This window comes from Pollachius pollachius (genome assembly GCF_949987615.1).
Source record: "Pollachius pollachius genome assembly, chromosome: 7".
NCBI lineage: Eukaryota > Metazoa > Chordata > Actinopteri > Gadiformes > Gadidae > Pollachius > Pollachius pollachius.
In genome coordinates this window covers 13,899,374-13,911,650 of record NC_136940.1, presented here as the reverse complement: position 1 = coordinate 13,911,650, position 12,277 = coordinate 13,899,374, and the positions used below count along the sequence as shown (strand labels likewise).

General features: G+C 44.8%; 1 long non-coding RNA gene across 1 annotated transcript; it reads right to left on the bottom strand.

Moving 5' to 3' along the window:
* Window positions 1-8,721: 8,721 nt before the first annotated feature.
* LOC307078728 lies at window positions 8,722-9,931 on the bottom strand. Its single transcript, XR_013812006.1, has 3 exons — window positions 9,878-9,931; window positions 9,392-9,584; window positions 8,722-9,309 (listed from the first exon to the last, which is right to left on the bottom strand). It is a non-coding gene; the product is annotated as an uncharacterized lncRNA (long non-coding RNA).
* Between the last annotated feature and the right edge of the window lie 2,346 nt (window positions 9,932-12,277).

Here is a 12,277-nt window from a genome sequence, read left to right as displayed (position 1 = left end):
GGAAACAGATCTGTGATATAGTCGGAGAGTAATAGTTTATACACTTTATGGTCGGAATGCTAGCTTGTGGAGATTGACATGACAGGGGCTATCGGAGGGTTAGCCAGTTTTAAGGCTGCCAGCCATGTATTAAGGGCTGGTTTCCTATTCAAAGGTAGCCTGTGGAAATGTATGATTACCCCAGCTGCCTTGGCCCTATATAATGCAATACTGCAGCCAGGGGCAATGCATTATGATCCTCCTGTATACCTGGTTGTTAGCTTGTTTGCACCGTAGCCATTTCAGCGAGCCTCGGAGTCTGACTCATTACCTGCTATGGCTGCTAGAGCCACAGAGTAGGAGTAGGTTACCATGCCCGTGACATTGCTGATTGTTGAAATCCAACATGGCGGCGCCCAGTAACATAAAAATAACACTTTCACCGTACAATTTAATCCCTTTTAGCAAGTTCAGCCATTTTTAGTTATTGTACCAATGAGAAGGCAGACATACATCTGTTATATCAACTAAACTTCAAATTTCAGTTCAGTTCATCTTTAAAGTTCCTTCAAGTACTCATGACTGGACATTGTTATGTCACCAGCGAGGTCATTACAATATAAAGACTTCTCTACCCAGAATGCAACATATTACCGCGTGAATTGACGTGCATAGAGCGCTCCAAATGTGCAATATTTATATTTATGTACAGGGAGCAGAAGTGGAAAAATAAAACTTGTCACCCTCTCTGGATGGTACGGAGCCCCGGATATGTCATGGGGGAAAAAAAAAATAAGTTGTGGCCACGAAATAGTAATTCGTTCCCACGAAATAGTAATTCGTTCCCACGAAATAGTAATTCGTTCCCACGAAATAGGTAATTTGTTCCCACGAAATAGGTAATTTGTGGCCACGAAATAGGTAGGCTAGCCTGTGCACTGGACAGCTGGATGAGCAAATCAAGGGCAACTCCTCGAACAGGAACAGTCGCTGTCACACAATGGACAGGGATAGTATGATAGAGTGCTATTTTAGGCTGGGAATGACATACAAAGACATTTTGAAAAGCCTGGCATTCGAGGGATTCATTATTAGCGAGAGGCATCTCCACAGACTATTAAGAGCCAGGTCGCTGCACCGGCGTAGGTACGACTTGGACGCCGGGATAGATTTCATTGTTGACCAACTGCAAGGCTCTGGAAAGGATCACGGTTATCGGTGGATGTATACAAAGTGTATACAACACGGAATTCGTATCCGAAAAGAAGACGTCAGGATCCTCCTCTCTCTGCTGGACCCCGTTGGTTCACAACTTCGACGGACCAGACGTCTCTCGAGGAGGCAATATTTTGCTCAGGGACCTAACTTTGTGTGGCACATAGACTCATATGACAAACTAAAGCCATACGGGATATGCATTAATGGCTGCATTGACGGGTTCTCACGCAAAGTCATGTGGCTGCGGGCCGCTCTCACCAACAACGATCCGAAAGTCATCGGGGGGTACTTTGTGGAGACACTGGAGCGCTGTGGGGGCTGTCCCAGGCTTGTACGGACTGACATGGGCACTGAGAACGTGGTTGTCAGAGACATTCAACGGTATCTACGGAGAGATGACGTGGATGATAGAGCAGCGGAGAGAAGCTATGTCACAGGGGCAAGTACTGCAAATCAGAGAATTGAGAGCTGGTGGGGAGTGATGAGAAAAGAAGGAATCGAACCATGGATCAGGGCTTTAGGAGAACTGAAGGACGAGGGATTCTTCTCCGGGGATTTCGTTGACAAAGCTCTGTCACAGTTCTGTTTCATGCCAATTATTCAGGTAAATAGCCTATATTATGATCACAGCAAGAAACACAGAAACTGTATGTTACACAATTTATTGTTTACAGCAGTCTGAAAACACAAACAGATAGACACATAGCTAACACTTTTAGTTGTAGCCCAGACGGAAACTACTTTGCTACTCTGTTGTGGCTGGACCACTGATAAAGAACTAAGGTGGTTATCTTAGTCCAGCCTGAATCAGGTGTGTCTGTCTACACAAATAAATAAACTGATTAAAATGATCAGGGTGCCACAACACTACCTTATAACGTTAGGCCAAATACATATTTAAGTCACTGAGTTTATGTTTATTTAATATACAGTGTGTAGCTATTCATTCTTTAAACTGTTGTGAAATAAGACACACCACAACGCAATTTAATCAACTTTTATTGCATTGTTATATGCAAAGGTCACTGTTTAAAAATGCACAGTGTTTCAGCTAGGCTATGTCTAAATTATTCTTGTTCCTTCAACAGGAGCTATTAAATGACATCCAGGGTGTTTGGAATGCTCACCGTATAAGGCCCTCCAAGAACCCCAACGTGCCAAGTGGTATACCTGATGTCATGTACATGGCCCCTCACCTTTGGGGTGCAGAAAACTGTCTTGTTCCACTAACTGAAGATCTGACTGCATGTAAACATAGCTGCACATTTTTAAGTTCAGCCCCATGTGACGTGGATTTGTTTGATTTGTGCACAATAATAATGGAAGAATCAGGCTTGGAGTTCCCGTCTACCATGTCCCATGCTGTTGATTTATATATTCAGCTGAGGGACACAGTTCGTCCACAGTTATTTGGGCCAATTTGAGTGGACAAAAGCATACAAAACATGTACAGTACTTTAGTACATGGCATATTGCACATACTTTTCATATTTGTGCAATTATCTTAAGTCTTATTTTGATGGTTGCATCATCAATGCCCTTTGTTTCCTGTGTGTCTGTTTTAATCACAGTGGAAGAGATTAAATAAATGCAATGTTTGATCAAGTATTATGTCCTCCCTAACAAATCGCAACACATTAAAGGCAGGGTATGCGATTTTGGAGAAAACGAGTTATGATATTATAACTCTAGTTCTATGATTGTAGGCGTAGCCGTCTAGGCTTCGCCTTATGGGCTTGTCCCGTGAGCGTGCTCGCGCGCACTGAAAATTTCAACTATGCACCAATCAACGTGGGCACCGCCCACATTCCCACGGCACCGTGTCTATATAAGGCGGTGCCAACCGCCGTTCGTCCTCCACGCTATTCTTTCAGCATTTGGAGGGTACAGCAGGTGGGAAACTAGACGGCTACGCCTACAATCATAGAACTAGAGTTATAATATCATAACTATCGTTCTATTTCATGTAGGCTACGCCGTCTAGGCTTCGCCTTATGGGCTAAGGTGAAGCTACGAGCGGAGCCCAATCAATATACTCCTGCTGGACCCCAGTCAAGAAACTTAAGTCACCAGGGCACATAAGACTCAAAAAAGCCGAGTATGTGCAAAACACAACAGCTTAATAAAAAACTAATTCCTCCTAGATCAAGCAAGGCGATGATCAAGAGAAAAAAGTGAGTCTGCAAAGACCCCGGCCCCAATCCGTCCTTCATGGAACCCATGAAAAGAGAAGGGAAGTGCCAGAGTCGACTCTCCAATAAGGAGCCTCTCTCGTCCGTTCCTTAGCTAAGAAACTGCGGGAGCGTCATACTGGCAGGCGAAACCAACTCGCCAATCGGCGAGCTGATAGGTACCCCTCCTCTCCGCTTTTCATTTGAAAAAAACGGTGGGAGGGAAACACTGCCAGTCAAGTCCAACTTGCCGTCCGGCGAGAGGAATCTCAACGATGCCGCTTAAAAGAACATGCCTTTGTTCTTAAGCCGTAGAAGGGGCACCGGACTCCAACACAGAGTTACCAAGTGAACCCCTGGACATGTCTAGCATGTAGAAACGAACAAAGGGTCCGGGGGAAGACCAAGACGCAGCTGCGCAAATGTCCTCCACCGGAACGCCTCTGAGCAGAGCCGTTGAAGCGGCCACGCCCCGTGTCGAGTGAGCTCTAACGCCCAATGGAGGCGCTAAGCCTTGCCGAGCGTAGGCTAAGCAAACACCCTCACAAATCCAGCGTGAAAACCGCTGTTTAGAGAGAGCGTGGCCCCTGCTAGCGTCGCTATAACACACAAACAACTGTTGTGTGGAGCGGAACGCGGCCGAGCGTTTCACGTACATAGCCAGCGCCCGCACAGGGCACAGGAGATGCAACTCCGCCTCCGCCTCACTAGAATGAGGCGGGGGGTGAAAAGCCTTAAGCACAATATCTCTCGACCGGAAAGAACTATTAATGTTCTTAGGGAGGAACGCAGGATTAGGTCTGAGCAGCGCAAAGGAGCTGTCCTCGTTAAGCAACAAGCAGCTCGGGCTGACAGACAGAGCGGTCAGCTTACAGGCCCGCTTGGCAGAAAATGGAGGACGAACGGCGGTTGGCACCGCCTTATATAGACACAGTGCCGTGGGAATGTGGGCGGTGCCCACGTTGATTGGTGCATAGTTGAAATTTTCAGTGCGCGCGAGCACGCGCACGGGATAAGCCCATAAGGCGAAGCCTAGACGGCGTAGCCTACATGAAATAGAACAGCCGTTCAGATTCCGTTGCGATTCCGTTGCGTGCTCTCTGGTCCCTCCCTGCCACGCTACCTGCTGTAGCTCCTCCCTCCGAACGTCAGTTATGTGCATTCATGTGAATTCAGATACATTGATAGGAAGACGAAACGCCATGTCCGATTCCGAAGTAATTAAACATTAGTGCTGATAACTACATAATAAATGGTGTTGTGTTGTCCATAAATGATCAGTCAGGTTCTTATTAACTCGATTTATTAACAAATTATAATCACCATGTCCCTGCTCTCTGTCTAGCGTGTCTATCTGTCTCTCTGCAACCCGCGATCTCTCTCAGCATCTCGCGATATCTCCAGTAGCTAAGATACTATACTACATCCCTCCCTTGTTTAGAATTAAAGTACTACTTCAACATAAAAGGGTTTCATTACAAACAATCAAATTAAATCCCTTGTGACTAACTGTCTATTACTGTTGCCTACAATAACACTGTACTATAATGTTCACAACTCTTTTTTTTTTTCATTCATTAACAGATTCAATATGATGATTATTACAGTTGAACATAACTTTTCTTTTTTTTTTTTTTTTACAAAGTCAATTTACAGTTACTAAGTGTCCCTATAACGTGCAGGCTTTCTTACAACCCTGCCACGCCTGGTAGTGACAACCTGCCATTCTGGAACAGGGGCAGAGTCGGGTTCAGGTGGAATCTCGACTGCTGGAGTGATCTGAGCGAACTCCATGTCCAGATTGTCATTGAGAACCCGAGCCTCGGTTGACTCCGGAACATCAAAGTCCATTACCACTGGAGTGTGGCGCAGATGTTTGACATTCCTGATGACCTTTGATCCATCTTCTGTGTTGATCAGTTCGAAAGAATTGTCCGATGTGTTTTTGAGTAACACATAGCGAGTGTCTCTGAATATGGAATCCAGCTTTCCGTTCTCCATACAAGCAATGTACACAACGTCACCAACTTCAAAGTTGTGTTCCTTCGCTCTTTTCTTCTGGTCAGCGTACTGTTTCATTTTGGTTCTGTACTCCTGGTGATGGTGTCGGACGTCATTTGTCTTCTTTCTGTTGTGTGATATGTCATCTCCCTTCTCCACGTTTGGAATCTTTGTACGAATGTCTCGTCCAAACATCAGCATAGCTGGTATCTCCCCCGACGCTCTGTGTGGCGTTGAACGATATGCCATCAGAATCTTAGGAAGCTCCTCCCCCCACACCTTTCCTTCACACTCGGCCGCTCTGAAGGCTTTCTTTAGGTATCGGTGAAATCTCTCAATTTTCCCATTCGATTTCGGATAATATGGAGATGCACGAATGTGTTTGACTCCACACGTCTTGAGGAACGACTCAAAAAGCTGTCCTACAAACTGCCTGCCATTATCCGTCACGACCTCTAGGGGGAATCCGAATCGAGAAAAGACCTTTGTCATTTCTGTAATGACAGTTGCTGATGATATGTCAGATATCACCACAGCCTCTGGAAATGAGGTATAGTAGTCAATCACAGTCAATATGAACTTGTTCTGGATAGGACCTACCAGATCGATACCTAACTTCGTCCAAGGTCTCGGTGGTAAGTCAAGTGGTTGGAGGGGTTGATCGTTCTGGAGCGGCTGATTGAGTACACAGGCGGAGCAGTTTCTAATGTCTCTTTCAACATCCAAATCCATGTTAGGCCAATAGAATTTACTCCTCAGGTACTGTTTTGTACGAACCACACCCTGATGTGTCTCGTGTCCGATCCTGAGTACTCGTTTTGTCATTGTTTCGGTAACACAATCCTGTGTCCTCTCAGTACAAGTCCATCGTATGTGCATAACTCTTCTGCACACCTGTTGTATGGCTGTAAGGTTTCCGGAACCGGATTTGGCCATTTTCCTGTCTCCACGATCGTCTTCAACTGCATCAGTGTTTTATCCTCTGCCGTTTTCAGGCGAATGTCCTCCAGAGTTATGGCCTGTACATCATGCAGAGTCACTGACAACACTCTGTCGACATACAATTCCACATACTCATTGTCCTCAGTCTCTTGTAATGGAAGTCTTGATAGTGAATCTGCCACATTGGATTTTCCCACTATGTGTTCGATCTTGTAGTCGTACGGCTGTAGTCTCAAGCCTAATCTCTGTATGCGGGGTGGCGATAGTGTAGCTTTCTCTGGGTTGAACATGTAGATGAGGGGCTTGTGGTCTGTTTGTAGCGTAAACTTTCCTCCCCACAGGTATGTTCTGAAATGTTCCACAGCCCAAACACAACCTAGAGCTTCCCGCTCTATCTGAGAGTAGCGGCGCTCGGTTGGAGTCAATGAACGGCTCGCATACGCCACTGGCTTGTTCCGTCCATCTGATTGGGTTTGAAGTAAGACTGCTCCTAGTCCTACTGGGCTCGCATCACTGATGACTACTGTTGGTGCATTCAGCTTAAAGTAAGCCAGGCATGGCTCACTTACCAACGCGTCCTTCATTGCTTGGAACGATTTCTCTGTTTCTGTCGTCCACTCCCATTCCTGTCCTTTTCGAGTCAACTTCCTTAATGGTTCTGATAGGTTCGCATAGCTCGGTATGAACTTCATCAGAAATCCGCAGGTGCCTAGGAATGAGCGAAGTAGCTGTACATTCTCAGGTCTTGGTGCTTTACAGATAGCTTCAACCTTCCTTAGATCTGGTTTAATTCCTTCGGCTGAGATCACATGACCAAGTATCTCAATCTGCTGTAGTCCGAATATGCACTTGTCTCTGTTCAGGGTTAGGCCTCTGTCCGTGAATCTCTGGAAGACTTGTCTCATTCTTTGTTCCAATTGCTCATCATTCTCACCGAAGATCACAACATCATCCATGTAACAGACGGTGCCCTGCATTCCGCAAAGCATCGAGTCCATAGCCTTCTGATAGGCTTCCGGTGCACTCGATAATCCAAAGGGGACTTTTCTGAAGCGGTAGCACCCTCTGTGAGTAATGAACGTGGTCAGGTGTCTAGATTCAGGGGCTAAGTCACACTGCCAAAACCCTTTCCGTGCATCTAACTTGGCAAACACTTTTGCTCCCTGCACAGCATGTAAGATGCTGTCTACAGTCGGTACTGGATGTCTTTCTCTGATCACAGCATGATTCACCTCCCTGAGATCTACACATAGCCTCACTTCTTTGGTGTCTTTCTTTGGAATTAGTAGTATGTTGGAGACCCATTCTGATCCTTCATTCACTTCCTCTATTATTCCTTGGTCAAGCATCTTGTCTAACTCCTGGTTCACAGCCTCCAACATTGGATAAGGGACTCTCCTCAAACCCTGAGCTACAGGTGAGACTTTCTCATCGACTGTAACTTTATGACTGTAACCTTTAATTTGACCTATAGATGGTGGGCCAAGGGGAGATTACGTGTATTCAGACGATCCCCACCGAGGGAGGACGTAATTTTCTGTGTACAACATCTTCATTTTTCAACAAATTAAACAAAAATTGTTGGCACTCTTACCTCTTGCACATTTTTTGTTTATCGGTAACTTTGTCTGAGTTACTGGTTCCGGCAAACTGAGCGGGCAGCTATGCTCGGGGTCCGACATGTATGATGTCATTGTAGTTATTGTCCAATGACAAGCCTCGAAATTTCCCGGGGGTTTAAGTTTTTTCTTTGTTTGCTGGCGGTTACCAGGGATATTTTGTTTAACTGCTGTCAGTACCGGCATCGGAGTACAGTTCTTTCCACCTGTCAATCCGACAAAAATGACTTCGCAATTAGCCACACTACATTTCTCTTGTTGAAACTACGTTAGCTAGCAAACAATGGAGTGCTGTATGCATGTTTCGGAAAAAGATGGTCCTGTAACCCCGTTTACAGACACAGGATGGAGGAAATTTATTGCTGCCTTGTTTCTCTGGAAAGACCTTGGTACCAGAGAGAGTACTGTGGCAGAAGAGGCAGTGCTGAGATTTAATCTTAGAACCCAGGTTTGTCGTCATACTATATAGTAGTTATATGGCTGGCTTTGGCTTGCCAAGAGACTGAAAATGGAAATTAACTTTGACTATATATCTTTTTATTTATTATGTGTGCTTTCATTATCTGTCCTTTCAAATAAGTTAACTGTGAACCTCAAACTTCAGGAACCTGCTGCTATTCCAGCTAACTGTGGCTACCACAGAGACTGCTACAGCCACTTCACCAACATCACAAACATAAAACGAGCCCAGAGAAGATTTGAAAAGGCGCCTTTATTTTACAAGGAGGCAGAAAAAGAGGGTAGGTGTCCAATAAGAAAAGAATAGTCATGTCAATGTGAAATTCCTGGCATGTGGGCAAAATAAAGAAAACTTGTTGGAGTATTTCTTCCATCACTGGAGCACATCTGCAAAAAAAATAATAGGAAACACGACAGTCATTATTGGGCATGGGGACAAATGTCATGCTATAAAGATGAATGGAAGCAAAAACGAACTTCAAATACTGCGGGTTCAAGACCTGGAGACAAGTCAGGAGGAAGCAGACACCAGACTTTTGTTGCATGCAGCTTATGCAGCAAAATACAGCAGTGACCTGGTAATCAAGAGCCCAGACACCGATGTCTTTGTGCTGGCTCTTGGGTTCTGCAGCAAAATTGATGGTCACCTGTACTTTCACACAGTCAAAGGCAGAAATCCACATATTATTGACATCAATAGGCTTCATGCCCACCTCGGGGAAGACAAATGTGATGCGCTTGTGGGTCTGCATGCATTCTCTGGATGTGACACTGTGAGCGCTATATATGGGGTGGGGAAAACCAAAGCATATAAAAAGCTCATTTCCCAGAGACAATACATCACCCTGTTTAGAGAACTAGGAACAAGTTTCTCTCCATCCCCAGAGTTCTGCAAGGCAGTGGAGGCTTTCACATGTGACCTGTATGATCAGGAGTGTATGGATGTTAACAAGGCAAGAGTTAAGCTGTTCAAGTCAGGAAAGTGCTCTGAGAGAGACTTACCTCCAAACAAAGACTGCTTGGACAAGCACATCCAGCGTGCTAACTATCAGGCTGCAGTCCACAGAAGGAGCCTTGACTGTAGGCCTGATATTCCTGCCCCTGAATGTCATGGCTGGAAGATGGCAGGAGAATTCTTAGAAGTGGACTGGATGACCCTTCCCCCAGCTCCAGAGGCAATCCTTGAACTGGTGCACTGCTCTTGTAAAAAAACAAACTGTGTTAAGGGCAGGTGCACTTGCAAAATGCATGAGCTGCCATGTACAAACCTGTGCCAATGCACAAACTGTGGCAATAGGTCATTTGAAGATGACTAGTGGTTCCAGGGCCAGCATGAGAGGCTAACACCCTTCATCAACCAGTGCCGTGTTCAAGAACACATGGTGAAAACAAGAGTACTGTTCATGTTAATGTTATTTGTTTCTGTAAATATGTTACCAAGCATTCTGATTTGTTAACAGTTAGATATTAGAATAAAAGTTAACTCACCAACAGTGTATGGTTTGAGCACCATTTCTCATTGTCTGCCATGGGAGTATCACCTAGTGGAAATATTGTTACTCCATTAGTTGAATTCATCTTTCACATAATTGATATGGCACGAAGCTGGTTTAAATACAATTTAAACTTAGACAGAAAGGTCCATTTTTATCTAATGAATCAATACATTATTAGCCTAACTATTAAAACATGCCATTATGCTCAACAACATTTCAGGGGGGTTTACTTCACTGTTTGAAATTTGCTGACTGGGGTATACCACAGAGAACCATGTCTTTAGATCATTTAAATTCCTTCTGTTATCCCTCTCTCTGGGTATAACGGCAACACCAATATAATAACCAGTAACGTTACTTATACTCACACACTTATACTGAGTGCGTGGCTTAACAAGCTCTTAATGACGCTGGCCAGCTGCCAAATTGCCACAGCTTAACCTCCAACAATTTGGGTTATTCACATCGTGTGACATGAATAATGTTAATATAAACTCGATGAGAATAGTCAGTGATATTGAAATATAGATTCAGGTCTCCTACGCTTCACGCGTGAAGCTCACGCCGCCTCGCAAAGGTTATACAAATAACTAGCACATAGCTAGCATTTTCCAACAACATTAATACTTACCCACACACGTGTAAACTTCTTATTTAGCTTATAATATTTCGTGATGTGTCCACCAGGTAAATGTTTAGATCAACAGCTGTTCCTAGCATCTCCGTCTGATTGGTTTAATAACATCACGTGATTTGTAGCGCTGCGTGCCATTGGTTCCACTGACATAGTAGGCTGCCGCGTTTGCCTGAAAATTTAACGAACTTTAAACTATGATTATGAAAAAATGTGCAAGAATTACGAGTGCCAACAAGGAAAATCTGATTGAGAAAAAAATAAACTTTAAAACTTCAAAGATCCAGGTTCTCCCTCCATGGGGATCATTATTTTCAAAAACTAAAGCTGATACGGCGTCTCGGCCCACCGTCTACTAGTCCTTTAAAAAGTGAATGAAATTCATTTGCTAGATTACTGAATCTCTCTGTCTGTCCTACTGTGTTCACAGTTTCTCCAGGGTTCAGTATCTTCAATGCAAAGCTGGCTTTCCTACCTAGCAAGGCCTCAACCTTTCCTTCTATGACATAAACGTCATCTTTCACTACCTTGTCCTGCCATCTAATTTCTGCCTCAAAATAACCAGCACATCTAAGTGGTGTTGTCTGGGCATAGGCATAAAACCTCTTTCTGGTTGGTCGTAGTTCTGTCCTTCTGGACAATGTTCTTCTAAATAGGTCTTCTCCTATGAAGTTTCTACCACTTCCTGTGTCTATGACCATTTTTAGCTTTTGTCCATTTACTTTCACTGTTTCAGTCCCTTCCGAATTAACTGCATTAATAAACTCATCTGACTCTGAGTCAGAAGGTTCATGCACTGCTCTAACTGGTTTACGAAATTTGGGCTTTTCTTCATCCCTATTTCTGTCACTATTCTTCCCTCCCTGTGCAAATATTTTCTTCCTACACACTCTTGCATAATGTCCAGTTTTTTTACAGTACAAACAAGTAGCAGTCCGAGCTCCACATTCATCTTCTCTGTGGGACGACATTCCACATCTGAAACACTTGATGTCGCTGTTGTCATGCTCACCGTCATCATTTCTGCTTTCGCTTCTTCCGTGTGCTTTAGGTTTCATTTTCGTGTCGTCACCGCGACTCCTCCTCGTCGTGAAGTGAACCTGATTGTCCCGGGCTCTGTGACCACTGGCCTCCGAAAATAATCTAGACTCCGTCTGCGCAGCTTCAAAAGCTCTTGCAGTTGACAATGCTTTGTCTAAAACCAGTCCATCCTCCTGTAACAGTTTGTCACGCAGCCTCTTCATCGCACATTTCTCCACAATCTGATCCCTGATCATGTCATTCTCCAGTGCGCCGAAGTCGCACGATTTCGCTAGTTCCCGCAGTCCATTCACAAAAGCATCAACCGACTCGTCGGGAAACTGAGCTCTTTGTCTAAACTTGTGTCTTTCCAAAACCACATTTCTCCGTGGCGTAAAGTATACATCCAGGGCAGCAACAGCCTGCGCATGCGTACCTTTGTCTCCGGGTAGATTAGCGAAAATCCTCTGGGTCGGCGCACCAATACAATGCAGAAACGTGGCTCTTCTGACCGCGTCCTGTGCACTGACAGTCCCACTCGCAACTTCGAAGAAATTGTACGAGTCCTTCCATAACGTGTATTCCGTATACAAGTCCGATGCTCCCAGGTTCAATGGGACTGGCGGGGCTAGTTGAGCGTGGAAAGCAGCCGCCGGCGGCACTGGTGCAGCAGCAGCCTGTTGTCCCTCCTGCGACATGGTGGTAACTCGTGGTTCAGTCTGCGTTTCCACGGCGTAT